Raw genomic sequence first — 16286 nt, 5'->3', positions numbered from 1 at the left:
TTCCTCCCCTTCCTTCTTCTCTCCTACTTGGACTAGAAAAGGGGGAAACCTACTCCTACTACGAGTAGGAATCCCCCCTTGGCCGCGCCCCTTGTGGACGGCCCTCCTCCTCCCCTCCTTTATACGAGGGAGGGGCACCCCATAGACACACACGTTGATCTTTAGCCGTGTGTGGTGCCCCCCTCCACAGTTTTCGACCTCGGTCATATTGTCGTAGTGCTTAGGCGAAGCCTTGCGTCGGTAACTTCATCATCACTGTCACCACGCCGTCGTGCTGACGAAACTCTCCCTCGGCCTCAGCTGGATCTAGAGTTCGAGGGACGTCACCGAGCTGAACGTGTGCAGATCGCGGAGGTGTCGTGCGTTTGGTACTTGATCGGTTGGATTGCGAAGACGTTCGACTACATCAACCGCGTTACTAAGCGCTTTCGCTTTCGGTCTGCGAGGGTACGTAGACACACTCGCCCCGCTCGTTGTTATGCTTCTCCTATCTACATCTTGCGCGATCGTAGGAAAATTTTGAAATACTACGTTACCCAACAGTTTTCTATTAGTCTGAAGAAGATGCCAAGGAGTCTCAACTCCTTCCTAACATAGGATTAGATCGCGTCGAGTCGGTGAACCTATTCGAAAACATTGAGTCGTTGTAAGGTCGTCATATACACCCCCTAAATAAATACTTATTGTGCTTGCTTTATTAGCGACACCCATGATATTCTCAGTCTCGACCACGTTGCTAAAGGCACCCCCTAATCACACGTTGTTTTCACTACAACAACAGTAAACATTGCAAATATATGAACCAGTAAAAGTAGGATGAACAGATCATACTCTCTAGTCATAAAGATCAAGGTTGCAGCATCAAAAGAAGTGACAACAACAATCTTTTTCACGGTGCCATTGTTGTTACCCATGGTAGTCCTGCCGAGATGCTCTGTGCAGAAATTAACACGTCTATTAATGACCAAACACGTGACATGGTATGAGCCTGACTCGTTCATGAAACACGACATGAAAGCGTGCACCAGAATAGGTGAGCGGTCGAGGAAGGGTGTTCCTTATACGTTGTTCCAACCTCTCCTCCATATCCCATGCGTGGGACTAAACTCACACCCATATCATGACACCACACATGAGCCTATGAGATTTATTCAGGAATTATTTGATTAACAGGCCCAAAGCCATTCAACTTTCAACACATTCTTCAAGCTCCGTGGCTCCGATCTTCACTAGGCTATGTGGTATTGTGTATGTGTGTGGGGTCCAGTCCTGAGTTTTAGGCATGATTGAATTGTATGTTTATGCAATTGAAGTATGTTGTTGCATATGTATATGACTGAGCCAAGTACCGGAGCCTCGAGTCCTAGCCAAAAGGTGCTATGATCAAACACTCACATATTTTTCTATTTCATGTAAATAATGCAAATTTCACTGAGCTACGCAATTAACTTTATATAATAACTTCCCCACACACAAAAAAACTTACTATATAATAACTAGTCAGCAGCTATAGTTAGAGTTGAACACTGCCACAGTTATATAACATCCACTCAAGGTAAATTCAACTATATACTACCTATTGGCAAATGAAAAGATCCTCTTATTTGTAGGTATAGAAAGCAAGGCCTCGAGTTAGAAAAAAATACCTAGCAGTTATACATTAGATAAAAGATTGGAAAGAAAAATTGGAGGATAATTTATGTTTATTGGTGCTTGTTGTTGTTTTAGCACATAGAATCTTCATTCTCTAAGCAATCAGGTCACTGAAGTTGCCACTAGAGAAAATGCGAGACATGACATAACGAAACAAATAAACTAGTTTGAGTATGCCGTATAGCCAGATTTCAGACTACAACTTTCCTCCTCTGCCTATGGGATATTTAGGAAACACCGTCCGACACAATGTGGTTCGTCCAGAGTCTCCTTCTCAGCTGTTGTGAGATGGCATGAGCCAGCGACTCAAGCAAGCCTCACAGCGCCCACTTATTTGCTTGACTCTATTTTTGTCCCTGATTTCCGCAGCATTCATGTATCACCTTTGACTTGATCGCTGTCTCTTGGGCATCTACTAGCACCAGACTAACAATCACGAGTGAACTTGGCTGATGCATCTGCCTTGTCATGAAGAATTGACATCCACATAGTAATTGTGTTCCGAATAGGCGGAAGATCAGGCAACCTCTGTTGTATCTGTCTTGCACAACATTATTCATGTTAAGTAGAATGTAGTACCAAAAAAGATATTAGACTGTACAAAAACAAAGCGAGGAAAGAGAAGAGGAGAAAGCTAGTAACTGGTAAGAACTAAGAACTAAGGAAACTAGCAAACACCCCATGGTTTTAGACTGCTAAGTGCAAACTAATGTGGTCTGCAAAGGCACACACATCCGATCGCTGCAAGTTGCCAGCATCAAATCAACGATTCATGTGAGTAAACCGCAGTTTATTTGAATCTGCAAAATTAAGTAACAACACAACATAAAAGGAAGAGGCTTCCCGCCACCTCATCGTAAGGCATATGGCTACAGTAAAGCAGTAATGATTCTCTAAAGGCAACTTCAGATGAATATTGATAACCATTATTTATAAAGAATTAGTGAATTAGTGTATAGCTAACAAAATTCTGTCCAAGCACTAAGGATATAACTGTAGGTAATTACTAGTAAAGTGTAAAAGGGAGTAGAACAGTTCAACGGGTATGCGAGGTTTTTAGCAGGCAATATGCTTCACAATATTCAGTAGAATACACACTGACAATGGAAGTTACCTGCGGAAAGCAGTACCAGAAGATAAATAATCAATGGAAGCAACAAAAGAGGCAATGCAACTACTTTGATTTCTCAAAGATGTAGGATTACAAATCATCAACATTGACATTTCTCAACCTTTTGAGCTAGCATGATCACATTACATGATGCACACATATGCAAACTTCTATGAATATAACATCAAACCAGAAAAAAATAGGAGACCAAGAAAATCTTAGCAATGCAAACACCTAGATAGAACCGGCCAACTCAGACTGTGGGCACACATATCAGAACATAAGCAAGCAACTATTGCTTAGCTAATCAGGTAAGACATAAAAAATCAAAATAGAGCGAAATAAAGTGTCTCAAAGGCATAGAACATACCAACTCATACCAAATGTCTCATACCCATTCATACGGCTCAGATTATATGCATGTGTTCATGTACTAACATAAACAAATCTGACTTAGCCAGAACAACCATTAACCATTGCGTGACATGAACAAAAAATTTAAGTAATCCAGGCAATAGATTGCTTCAGTAAACTTTCTTATCATTACTTTCTAGCTGTTGACAAGTAAAAAGCTATAGACAAGGGATAATACTTTCATCCTAAATTGTTGAAGCTGGAACAAAGTTAAATCGATGGTTCACCAACACTGTTGAAGCATAGACGCCAGAAATTAAACTAGATAATCCAACCACAATTTCAATTTTAATCCTTTAGAAGAAAAAACAGAGCAGGAAATTGTTCGTGCATCATCAAGAGATTATGATAATTTCTGACACTGACCTTTCTCAACCTTTTGAGCTAGCATGATCACATTACAAGATGTACACATATGCAAACTTCTGTGAATATAACATCAAACCAGAAAGAACAGCAGACCCAGAAAATCTTAGCAATGCAAACACCTAGATAGAATTGTATGTGCACACATCAGGACATAAGCAACTTTTGCATAGCCACTCAGGTAAAACATTAGAAAAAAAATTCAGATCAGAACACACTGCCTCATACTTGTTCCACATCAAAAGGCACAGAACATTCTACAACTCATACCAAGTGTCTTGTACACATCCATAGTAGAACATAAATAATTCTGGCTTAGCCAAAACAGGTACACGCGGAAATATCTCATACATCCGTACTTGTTGCCCATCAAAAGGCACAGAGCATACTACAAGTCGCACTAACACATCCATGAGGGAAACATCCAACGAGACAAATACTAGTCATGAAAACCAATGCAGATCAAACTAAAAACCAAAGTTGGCATTTCCTACAAAAAACACAGCATCTCCCTTTGAATCTTTGTGAAGACTTCACTTGAAAATGCAACGGAGTACCTCACCCATGGCTGCCCATTTTTCAATCAGCAGAACATTCATCAATTTGGAGTTGCCAGACGTATTCCTCCATCCAATGGTAGGCAGGACAGCAGTGGCACATATGGGAAAAATTGCATAAATGCCCGGTAGTCATGATCAAGGTGATATACGATTGTACTTTCATGGTGATCCAAATCGTATGCCAACAGTTCATTGTTTGAATAAAGCCATGAAGATCAGATTGGCATGTGGGTGTACACCAATGACTTTGAGAAACTTCTTCTTTGGAACTGCATTTGAAAACTTGTGCAAGAAATTCCAGTACATGCATTCGTCGTCCAGGTGGGACACATCCCAGTTATAAATCTCAGCACTAAGAACGTAAACTGATATAGTCAAAGATCTGTTTGAGCTGTATCCTTGACTATCACGGGAGTCGATGTAAAGTAGCCGTCCGGCAGACTCCCCGATGAAACCTGAGAAACCCTTAGCAGCGAACATCGGCAGCAGGATGGTTCTCCATTTTACCCCTTCGGTGTCAACTATCGCCAACACAGACTGATATGTGAGCAGGTTCAAACACCCCTTACGGAAAACTCCAGGCTGACCAAAACACAAGCTAACTTGGATGTCCCATTGGGGTTCCATTTCTACCCATGCACCAGTTTCTGAGGAGTAAATCCTCACTGCTATCACAGACAGGGATTTCTTCGAGCCCCAGTTCTGGCGTGACCATTCGTGTAGAAACTCGAACACATGGAACTCTCGGGTGGACGCGCCACTGTCGAAACCCAGGTAAGCAATGCTGCTGTTGCCGGCGTGGCCATTGTGGGGCAGCAAAGTGTACTCACCGGTGGCTGGATTGGAGACCATGTAGCGAAATTTTCCAGCCCCAATAGAAATGCGGGCAAGAAACAGTCCATCGCAGGAATCATCGACAGACATGACGCGGTCCGTGCTGTCGGGCGGCAGTGGCAGCCGCGGGTGGGTCTTGGGGACGCTCGCCCACGGGAAGGCGGACAGGTCGGCGTAGTTGACGCCGGGGAAGGCCGCGGCTTCGTCGGTGATGCGGTAGAAGAAGCCGGCCAGGGACTGCACAATCTTCTTTCTGTACACGGGGTCGGTGATGAGGTCGCGCCAGGCCGGGCAGACGCACTTGCAGATGCAGAGAGATTTGTAGGGCACGCGAGAGAGGATCTCCGCGATTAGGTCGCGGGTGAGCCTGGAGATCGGCTCCTCCACCGGATTCTCCATAGCTTGGAAGGGATGGCGGCTGGAATAGGTAGGTTTCGACGGGAGATGGGCGGTGGTGGCGGCGGCGGCGGCGGCGTGGCTTTTGGGGCTGGGGACTCGACGGAGCGGGGAGCGGGGACTGACTGATGGTCTGGGATTGGGGAGAAGGCCCACGACGAAGCCTCTCCCATAAAAAAAAAGTGGATTTTTTTTTTGCTTTGATTTATTTTTTGAGGGTTTTTTTTTGCCTTGATATGAAGAGCACATGGTCTTTTTATTTCAGAAAATTTCAAAGTTGAGCTGAAAAATTGAGTTTTTCCAAAAGAAATTTGGTGTGGATTTTAGAGTGGCTCATGCACCAGTTTTTCTTTTTATTAATTAGTGGTCTGGGTATAAAAAAACATAATTGAATAACTAGCCATTGGTAAAGTGCTTGGTTTTATTTTTACTTTTTAGAGATCAAAAAAAATGCGATTTCATAAAACTTTAGATCTGGAAACATATTTGAGTCATTTTTTCCTAGGAAAACTTTCGATCTATTCGTCTTCAATCATGGTACAACAAACACAAGAAATAATAAAAATTACGTCTAGATCTATGGACCACCTAGCGGCGATTACAAACACTGAAGCGAGCCGAAAGCACGCGGCTGTCATCGCACCTCCCTCGCCAAAGCTGGTCAAACTTGTTTGTAGTAAACAGTCAGTAAATCATCGTGCTAAGGTTCCATAGGAGCAGCGCACCAAAACAACAACCGTCGATGAAGAGTACCGTAGATCGGAAGGTTCCAACCTGAAGAAACACGAACGAAGATGAACGACAACCAGATCCGAGTAAATCCACCAAAGACGGGCCCGCTGGAGACAAACCTCCACACACCCATCGGAAGGGAGGCCAGGCAGGGAGAACCTTATTCCATCTTCAAGAAGCCATCGTCGTCTCATCTTTCTGAGCAGGACACAAACCCTAACAAAAATCAAAGAAACATCTAAAAACAAAGCCCTGTCACCGACAAGGACAGGGATCCACCGTGCCCCCAATGGCTCTAAGGCCACCAGAGATGAGGCGGACCAACGATGGCGTCAACGGGAAGCGGAGGGGCCCTAATATTTTTCGGAGAGGAAGCAGCTACTTGTGGAGGCTAAACATATTTGAGCCATTTGCCATGAGACTTTTATAATGTACTCCCTCCGTTTCTAAATACAAGTCCTTTTAGATATTTCAATACAAACTACACGGATGTATATCGACATATTTTAGGGTGTAGATTCACTTATTTTATTTTGTATGTAGTCTTTTATTGGAATCTCTAGAAAGACTTGTATCTACGAACGGAGCGAGTATGAATACAAACTACATGCTCCGAATGCACCTCATATATATACTTGAGTGTTGAGTCATAGGCACAACTGTCGGGCTGCTGATTCGTGCACACGGGAGTTTGCTTGCTAGAACGAGAGACTAATGGGTAGTCCAGTACTATGAAACAGAACTCTGAAAAAACCACAGCATCCACATTGATCATCCACATTGATCATTTCTGAATTTTGACGCCTGTGCCTTACACCTACTGGAGCCTGCTGAACTGATGCCAATCAGCGAGACAAAATCGATATAATCCAGGATATTTTCAGCAACGCGAAGGGGGTGGGCTCGTGCTGGTGCCTCGCCATCACGACATCAGTACCTGTTCTTCCACATGTGCCATACAGCCAGCCCAAAAATTAAGCAGTGGAACTCCGATGCTTCAGTAATACTCCCTCCGTTCCTAAACATAAGTCTTTTTAGACATTTCAAATGAACTACAACATATACGAATGTATGTAGACATATTTTAGAGTGAAGATTCACTCATTTTGCTTTGTATGTAGTCACTTGTTGGAATCTCTAGAAAGACTTATATTTGGGAACGGAGGGAGTACAATCCACTAACCATTCACCATTGCCTGATATGAACAAAATACTGAAGCTTCAGGGAAATACCATAATCTTTCTTCACCTCTTTCCATATTTCTCTATTATATTGGCTTTACAAAAAAACAATGCTCCACATTTTCCTCTCGATTAAAAAGATGGCAATCATACCTTGTTGGGGTTGATCGCACACGAATAAAACTGCCTTCATCTTGTTAGGACATTGGATTCCCAATAGTTTTCTCCAAGCTTTTTCCATAGTCCCCTGATTTGCCCGTGCTTCTTTAGCATCATCACTTCGATTTTTCCAGAGTAGTTGTGATCTGGCAAGGTTATATGCATATCTGACTGAATATATTCCGTACTTAAGTGTGAGGCCAAGAGGAAAGTCAGTACTACGCCGGGCCACTGGTCACATACTTCTTCAGCACGGCATTGACATCGACACTTCTGTCGCCGCGAAAGGACGCCTTCAAGCGACATCATCGTCGACACGCCACTGCAGCATCATTGCCGACACATCACCGCCAAGGTCGTCATCAACATGGTCTTCATCACCATAATCATCAACACACTTCCGCCGCCTTGTCCACAAGATGGACACCTAGCGTCCTCTGACAGACTTTTCTGCAAGATGCGACCTCGACGACGGCAATGACCGCGTCACGACGACGGCATCGACCGCGTCATCCACGACGGCACGACTGCATCGGCACGGCGTCACTACAGTGACGACCCCACACGGCCACATGGTTCTGGCAAAACCGATGTGTGCTCGATGGGCTTCCTCCGGTCTTGGCAAAACCGGCGGACTCATCGCCGACGGCACCCTCTGACATCCGCAAGGTGCATTGTCCACGTCTGCAGCCCCGTCATAGCGCATTTTTTTGCGCCTCCGGCTTTGTGCGGTTTCATCATCCACGACGATCACACCATCGACCACGGCTACATCACCCTGACCGGCTACCTCGACATCGACCACACGGCTACGTCTACAGCAACTCATCGGCAACAACTCCAGTCAACAGCGTTCGCGTCGTCACTAGCGTCCACGCCATTCCCGCTGTGACTGCGGGAGGGAATAGAGGAGAAGGCATGAAGGCACCAGAAGGGGACGCAGTCACCGCCCTAGGTGCCAAGCCATCAGAGACGCAGTTGATGATGGCGCAGCGGAGAAGCCGACGAAAGCACAAGAGTTCAAATTCAGTCGTCATCGTCCGCTTCACTCCCGCTACGACTGAGGGGGAATGTTAGAAGTATAATTATGTTTAAGTTAGAGATTAGGAGTTAGAGATAGGATTGGTTCAAACCATGTACGACTTGTCCCCTACTCCAAGTCTCTCTCACATATTGTACTCTATATATCCCACACTTGGGTCAGATCAATACAACAACAATATTCATCCATCTCATATTTTCCACAGTGAGTACAATAAGATATAGGTTAGAGCAACAAAGGGAGTATACAGTTATAGTAGTTATACTGTAAGTAAAATATTGGCATCAGTACAATTGCTCTAATTCTAGCAAAAATAAGTGTCAGTGCTAACCTTAACAAGCACCAGCGCAAAAGTGGCAACCCTAACACATTCTTATGTACTAGAAAATGTTTAGTTCTACTTAAAACAGAGTGATCAGCGCAGTAAAACAGAGTGGCAAGTCCGACTTTTTTGAATAGCCTGAGAAAGCAGGACTTGTACATTTTGTTTTGCACATTGTCCAGCAGAGACGAGAGTACGAGACCGCGCTTACGAAGGCTTGCAGTTTTGTAAACCCTCCTTATCATTACTTTCTAGGTGTTGACAAGTAAAAAGCTTTGGCTCAGGGATATTATTTCATCCCAAATTGTTGGAGCTGGAACAGAGTTAAACAGATGGTTTCCCAACACAGTTGACTCATGGAACGAGACATCAGTACAGTTACTTTAAGACATAGGTTAGAGAAAAACAAAAGGGAATACAAAGTTATAGTAGTTATACCTTAAGTAAAATACTGGCATCAGTACAGTTACTTTAATTGTAGCAAAAATAAGTGTCAAGTGCTAACCTTAACAAGCACCAGCTCAAAAGTGGTAACCCTAACACATTCTTATGTACTAGAAAAACCAACCCCATTATTTTACTAAACATGTGCTCTAAAATGCTTATTTCTACTCTAAAACAGAGTGATCAGCCTGTTAGAAATATAATTGGGTTTAACTTAGAGATTAGGAGATAGAGATAGCATATGTTTAAACAACATGTAACTTGTCTTGTACTCCAAGCCTCTACCCCTCATGTACTCTATATATACCCCACACTTGGGTCAGATCAATACAACAGAAACAACACAATATACATCCATCTTATAATTTTCTACATGGTATTAGAGCGGTTAGTCTCGCGACGCCGATCCTAAGTTCCTCTACCACTTCCGCAGCGCGCCGTCCCCGGGGAGATTAATCTTCTCTCCCCGGGGGCGCGGCATCCGATCATCAAAGATAGATCGGTTCATTAGATTAGATTCAATTTTCGAATTCCCAATCTCCATCTAGTAGATTATTTTTTTAGTCACCAAATAAATCTCATAGCCCTTATATTCCAGTAAAAATCAGTGCAAGTTCATGGCGGCGATCATGGTGGGCTCAACCAGGCGCTGCTGCATGTGGCCGGCTTCAAGTTGGAACTCCACGGGCGCAGGCCAGGAGGGCCAGCCCCGACAGAAGGCTTTGATCAAGCAGCACCGGCGGCTTCGTTCGATCCGATCTCCAACGCCAGCTCACCTCCAGTCTTGCACCGATCGCAGCAAACGAGTCCATCAACATGCGGCAATGACCGGCCTTAGATCCGATCTACATCAACCTCCGAACGCACTGCTGAGTACAGCGGATGCGAGCGTCCGGCCAGACGGCCACAGGCGGTGCGGACACTGACGCGGCAATCTGCACGCGTCTCCACTTTCCAGGTTCATCGACCGGCGCACTCTCCAGCATCAGCTTCTCACGCACGCACCATCAAGAAGCAGCAGTTCACGCACGGGTCCAGGTATGGGCATGCATATGTATCCAGTCATGTACCTATCTCCCGTAGCTTCCAGCCATCTGCCCAAGCGACTGCGTCGTCATGCATCAGCCGGTCTGGGCTCGTCCGCGCACGGGACTATGCACCAGCGGAACACATCTACCCCGAGCCGGACTGCAACTACATCAACACCTACACCGAGCGATCGACTCCTCCACCGAGCCGAACTGCATAACCTACACCGAGTTGTACGACTACATCGTCAGAAAAAAAATCTTCGTCAAGTACATCTACAAGAAGCCACACCAACATGCGTCGTCCACACGCCAGGCCGGTGTGGAAAGAGATGCAATTCTTCATCGACTTCTCCGGCACGACACAGCGTCGACACACCGTCGCTGCAAGGGACGCCTTCAAGCGACATCATCGTCGACATGCTGTTGCAACGCCATAGCCGACACTTCATCGCCAAGGTCTCCATCAACATGGTCTTCACGAGCATCATCGTCAACACACCGCCGCCGCCGCCTCGTCCACAAGATGGACACCTAGCGTCCTCTGACAGACTTTTCTGCAAGGCGCGACTTCGACGATGGCAATGACTGCGTCACGACGACGGCATCTTCCGCGTCATCCACGACGGCACGACTGCATCGACACGGCGTCACTACAGTGACGACCCTACACGGCCACACGGTTCTGGCAAAACCGATGTGTGCTCGATGGGCTTCCTCCGGTCTTGGCAAAATTGGTGGACTCATCGCCGATGGCACCCTCTGACATCCGCAAGGTGCATATCGTCCACGTCTGCAGCTCCGTCATAGTGCATTTTTTTTGCGCCTCCGGCTTTGTGCGGCTTCATCATCCACGACGACCACACCATCGACCATGACTACCTTGACCATGGCTACATCTTCATGATCGGTTAGCTTGACATTAATGGCTACGTCTACAGCAACTCATCGGCAACAACTCCAGTCAACAGCGTCCGCCTCGTCACTTGCGTCCACGACACTCCCGCCGTGACTGCGGGAGAGAATAAAGGAGAAGGCAGGAAGGCACCAGAAGGGGACGCAATCACCGCCTTAACTGCCAACTCATCAGAGACGCAGTTGATGATGGCGCAGTGGAGAAGATAGCGGAAGCGCAAGACTTCAAATTCAGTCGCAATCGTCCGCTTCACTCCCGCTACGACTGAGGGGGAATGTTAGAAATATAATTGGTTTTAAGTTAGAGATTAGGAGATAGAGATAGCATATGTTTAAACAACGTGTAACTTGTCTTGTACTCCGAGCCTCTACCCCTCATGTACTCTATATATACCCCACACTTGGGTCAGATCAATACAACAGAAACAACACAATATACATCCATTTCATAATTTTCTACACAGCCCACTAAAACAGAGTGGCAAGTCGACTTTTCTGATTAGCCTGAGAAAGCAGGACTAGTACATTTTATTTCATCCCGACTTGTTGGAGCTGGAGCAGAGTTAAAACAGATGGTTTCCCAACACAATTGGCTCGTGGATGCAGAGAATTAAACTAGATAATCCAGCCATGGTTTCAATTTGAATCCTTCAGAAGAAAAATATAGCAGGAAATTGTTCATGCATCATCAAGAGATTATGATCATTTCTGGTACTCGCTTTCTCAACCTTTTGACCTAGCATGATCATATTACATGATGCACACATATGCAAACTTCTATGAATATAACATCAAAACAGAAAAAACAAAGAGACCAAGAAAATCTTAGCAATGCAAACACCTAGATAGAATTGTATGTGTACACATCAAAACATAACCAACTCTTGCTTTGGATAAGGGATATTACTTTCGTCCAAATTTTTGAAGCTGGAACAGAATTAAATAGATGATTTCCCAACACCGTTCAAGCATGGATGGGGAAAATTAAACTAGATAATGTAGCCATAGTTTCAATTTGAATCCTTTAGAAGAAAGAACAGACCAGGAAATTGTTCATGCATCATCAAGAGATTATGATCATTTCTGACACTACACTGACCTTTGTCAACCTTTGAGCTAGCATGATCACATTACATGTTGTACACATATGCAAACTTCTATGAACAATAACATAAACAAGAAAAAACAAGAGGCCAAGAAATCTTACAAACACCTAGGTAGAATTGTATGTGCAGATATCAGAGCATAAGCAACTCTTGCTTAGCCACTCAGGTAAAACGTTAAAAAAAAATAGAACACACTAGTGTCTCACTGTCTCATATATGGCTCTACTTGCTGCACATCAAAAGGCACACAACATTCTACAGCTCATACCAAGTGTCTTGTACACATCCATAGGAGAAGATAAATAATTCTGGCTTAGCCAATAGAGATACACACTGAAATGTCTCATACATCCGTACTTGTTGCCTTATCAAAAGGCACAAAGCATACGACAAATCGCACTAACACATCCATGAGGGAAACATCCAACGAGACAAATACTAGAAATGAAAACCAATGCAGATCAAACTGAAACTAAAGGTAGCATTTTCTATGAACAAACAACACATCATCTCCGTTTGAATCTTTGTGTGAAGAGTTCACTTGAAAATGCAACGGCCAACTGAGCACCTCGTCCATGGCTTCCCATTCTAAATCAGTGGAACATTCATCAACTGATAGTTGTCAGCCGCAGGCTGGACAGCAGCGGCACATATGGGAAATATTGCTCATGCGCAAGGTAGGTGGCGGCAGCGGCGGCGGCGGCGGAGTGCCTTTGGAGCTGGGGACTCGGAGTGGGGATGGGGACTGGGTGGTGCTCGGGTCGGGTGTGGCATGGGCCAACTAGGGTGTGGCCGTGTGGGGTGTTTTTGATGGAAATGCGTTTATAGAAAATCAGGGAAATGAGTTTATTTTTTGATAAAGGGAGCTTTATAATTTAAAAAAATTAAGCATTACACCGGCCTCTGCATAATTGAGATGCAAGTCCAGAAAAATGAGTTTATAAATGTCTTGGAAGGGGACAATGCCTGTGATGGAAACCTCTCACATAAAAATAAGAATGTTTTTTTTTGTTGCTTTGATTTGAAGAGCACATTGTCCTTTTATTTCAGAAAATTTCAAAGCTGAGCTGCAATTTTAATTCTTCTGAAAGAAATCTGGTGTGTAGATCTTAGAGTGGGCCATGTGCCCGTAAATTTTGTGGTTTTTTTATTAATTTGCGGTATGCACAAAAAAACAGGAGTGAATAGCTGGAATAGCATTGTCACATAGAAAAGTGCTTGGGTTTTTCACTTTTTTTACGGATCACAAAAAAATTGCAATTTTCATATATGTGCAAACGTACTTGACTCATTTGCATGTGCTGATTTTTTTAGGGAAGTACATGCTCCGAGTGCATCTCATATTTTCCGACTCACATACATGTTTGCATAATGAATTATGCATTTATTTTTCATAAAAAATATGATATTTAATATGTTGTAGGAATTTCCTGTGATTTTGAGACTAGGCTTCATCCAAAAACTAAAGGCCGAGCCCAACACGACTGTCAAATAAATCTAGAGTACGATGCACACAAACAAATACTCCCTCCGTCCGGAAATACTTGTCGTCGAAATGGCTAAAAATGGATGTATCTAAAATTAAAATCCGTCTAGATACATCCATTTCTCCGACAAGTTTTTCTGGACGGAGGGAGTACAAGATACCCCGACTGTAGGGTAGCAAACTTTATTTAATTCATGGTATAATGTCTGGAATCGAGCTAAACAATAATTTAGACTAAGATAAAAGATAAATAGAGCTAAATTTAAAAACAACGTAGCAGAGTGGCGTTTCAAGGATTGGGCTCGGGACATCTGGTCTTGGCTTCTCGTATCCGGTATGCTCCTCCACCAAGAACTATGTTGCGTGTGTAAATCTAGTAGTAAGATGTTGGAATATTAGTCTAAGTTCATGATTAATTTCAGTAAACAATTCGTGACTAGAATAGAGAATAGCATGCAACAATCTCGAAAACTCATAGACGCTCGCCTGGTCACGATATCATTCACCGTTGGATATCATGCGGATCTAACACAACAAACTTTTGTGGGACAGAGCCGATTTTAATAATGTAACAGGTTGGACAACGATACTGTGACGTCGTTTGGATGCTGACGGCCGCGTCCGTCTCGTACCCGCGGCTCAGCTTGACGCGAGAGAGACGTTTCAAAAAAAAGTCCTGCATCCCGGCACGACGCATGCCAACAATTCACAAAACGTGTGGGGCACGACAGTAGCTCCTACCGATGGCTATTCAGAAACATTTTTTTGCACAATCTTCAAAACTGCAGTATCAACTACATCAGCCTCATGGAGGCAGCACCTTGTGAAGCACGATGTTAAGATTGCCGCAAGTGTTCCTCCGGTACGCAACCAACCAACACCACAATTTGTTCATGTCAGCTCTTTCACCAGCTTCTTTGGCATGTCGACCCGATCGGGGCAGGTCGTGCGCTTTCCTCCATTTTCTGCCTACAGATAGTACATAATCGGATTCGCTTGCTTGAACCACAACCCACTGTCTCCCCAATATTCTCTTTCCGTTTCTTCTTTGAGCACTTCCACGCTCTGTCATCGAACAGAGCCTTGTCTCGACCGCTAGTTGGTCTCCTTGGCTTGTGTTTCCGAAGCGGTGCGAAGAGGTCAGCTAAATTACCAATGGCACTCCCCTTGACATGAGCAGTAAATTTATCGGTGGAGTAACCACCAGCAGAATTCAGAACCAAACGAAATAGTTTTGTGCGATGTACCTTCACAACATGCAACACAATAGCATGCTATACTCGAAATTTCCACATTTGCAGAGAAACTCTGATCTTCCATGTGCACCGCATACACGATGTGGCACCTTTTATCATGCTTCTCTGGATGGTGCCGCTTCACGAGGTATTTTACGCCTTTCTCTGCCTCTTCAATCTTGTATCGCCATGCCTCCTACCAAACTTCTCGAACATTGCCTGAGTGTAAATCTCTTGCGTGCTGCTCCAGAGACGTATCATTGCAGGGCACTCGCATCAGCACGATCTAGTATTGCTCTTCTCTTTTTTGGTATCCTCTGGAGCAAACAGTCAGGAAGTATACACAACGGGTCAAAAAAACTTTCTGCTAGCACTTACAAGCACTGCATACAATCTCTTCCATACATTTTGTGGGCTCAACATTCAATCTCTCTTGCTGTATCCGATACCAAATCGAATTTTCCGAGAGTACACATGTACAAGTTGTACAGGTCGTACGCCTGACCAAGCAGAGTCGAATGTAGCCCCAACTCCAGGAGCAACTAAATTGTGTCTCTTCTTCTCCGTGAATCCTCCGAGAGTCTTCTCTGGTGCACATACCCTTCCAACGCATGGCAGCGGTGCTCAACGCGAACTCTGCATTCAAAGTTTCAAACACTAAATCATCATATCGGCTCGCTTGTAATCGCATCTCAAATCGACGATACCCCTCGACTTGGGCAACAGGACACCATCACTACGGGTGGAAGCTCACCTTTTGCATCCATCCTGGTGACTGTGGGTCATCTTTGCTCGTTGACTCGCCTGAGTCCACTCACGCGTTGCGGCTGTCTGGCAAACCATTTTGATCAAGAATCGTCGACATGACATTAGGACAAACTTCTCCGCACGAGCTCCTCGCGGCCACTGACAGCCCTTCACTCATCCATGGATCAACGGCAGGAATGTGTGTTGTTTCTTTTGGGACTCCCTACAAATTTTTAGGCAAAATATATATTAAAACATATAATGAGTGTTTTTTGGTTGACATTTTACGAAAGATACGCTAGGTGTGGTCTTACATTGACAAAAAAATTGAAAACAGTGCGTACCGAGCAACCACAAACGATCTCATGCATGCATTTTGTTCTCTCAACATGCCTGCTCTTGCCGTACCTTATCCCGAACCTAATTTCCTAGGAATGAAGATTGTAAAACTCGCATGCCTCCCCAAGTGAATCAAAGTTTTTGGAGTAGAAGTAACGCCGTTTTCTTTAAATCGATGAAATGAGCGTTTTTGGAGTACACGTAATGCAGGTACT

This window comes from Triticum dicoccoides, chromosome 7B, assembly GCF_002162155.2.
Source record: "Triticum dicoccoides isolate Atlit2015 ecotype Zavitan chromosome 7B, WEW_v2.0, whole genome shotgun sequence".
NCBI lineage: Eukaryota > Viridiplantae > Streptophyta > Magnoliopsida > Poales > Poaceae > Triticum > Triticum dicoccoides.
This window is presented reverse-complemented; position numbering follows the sequence as displayed.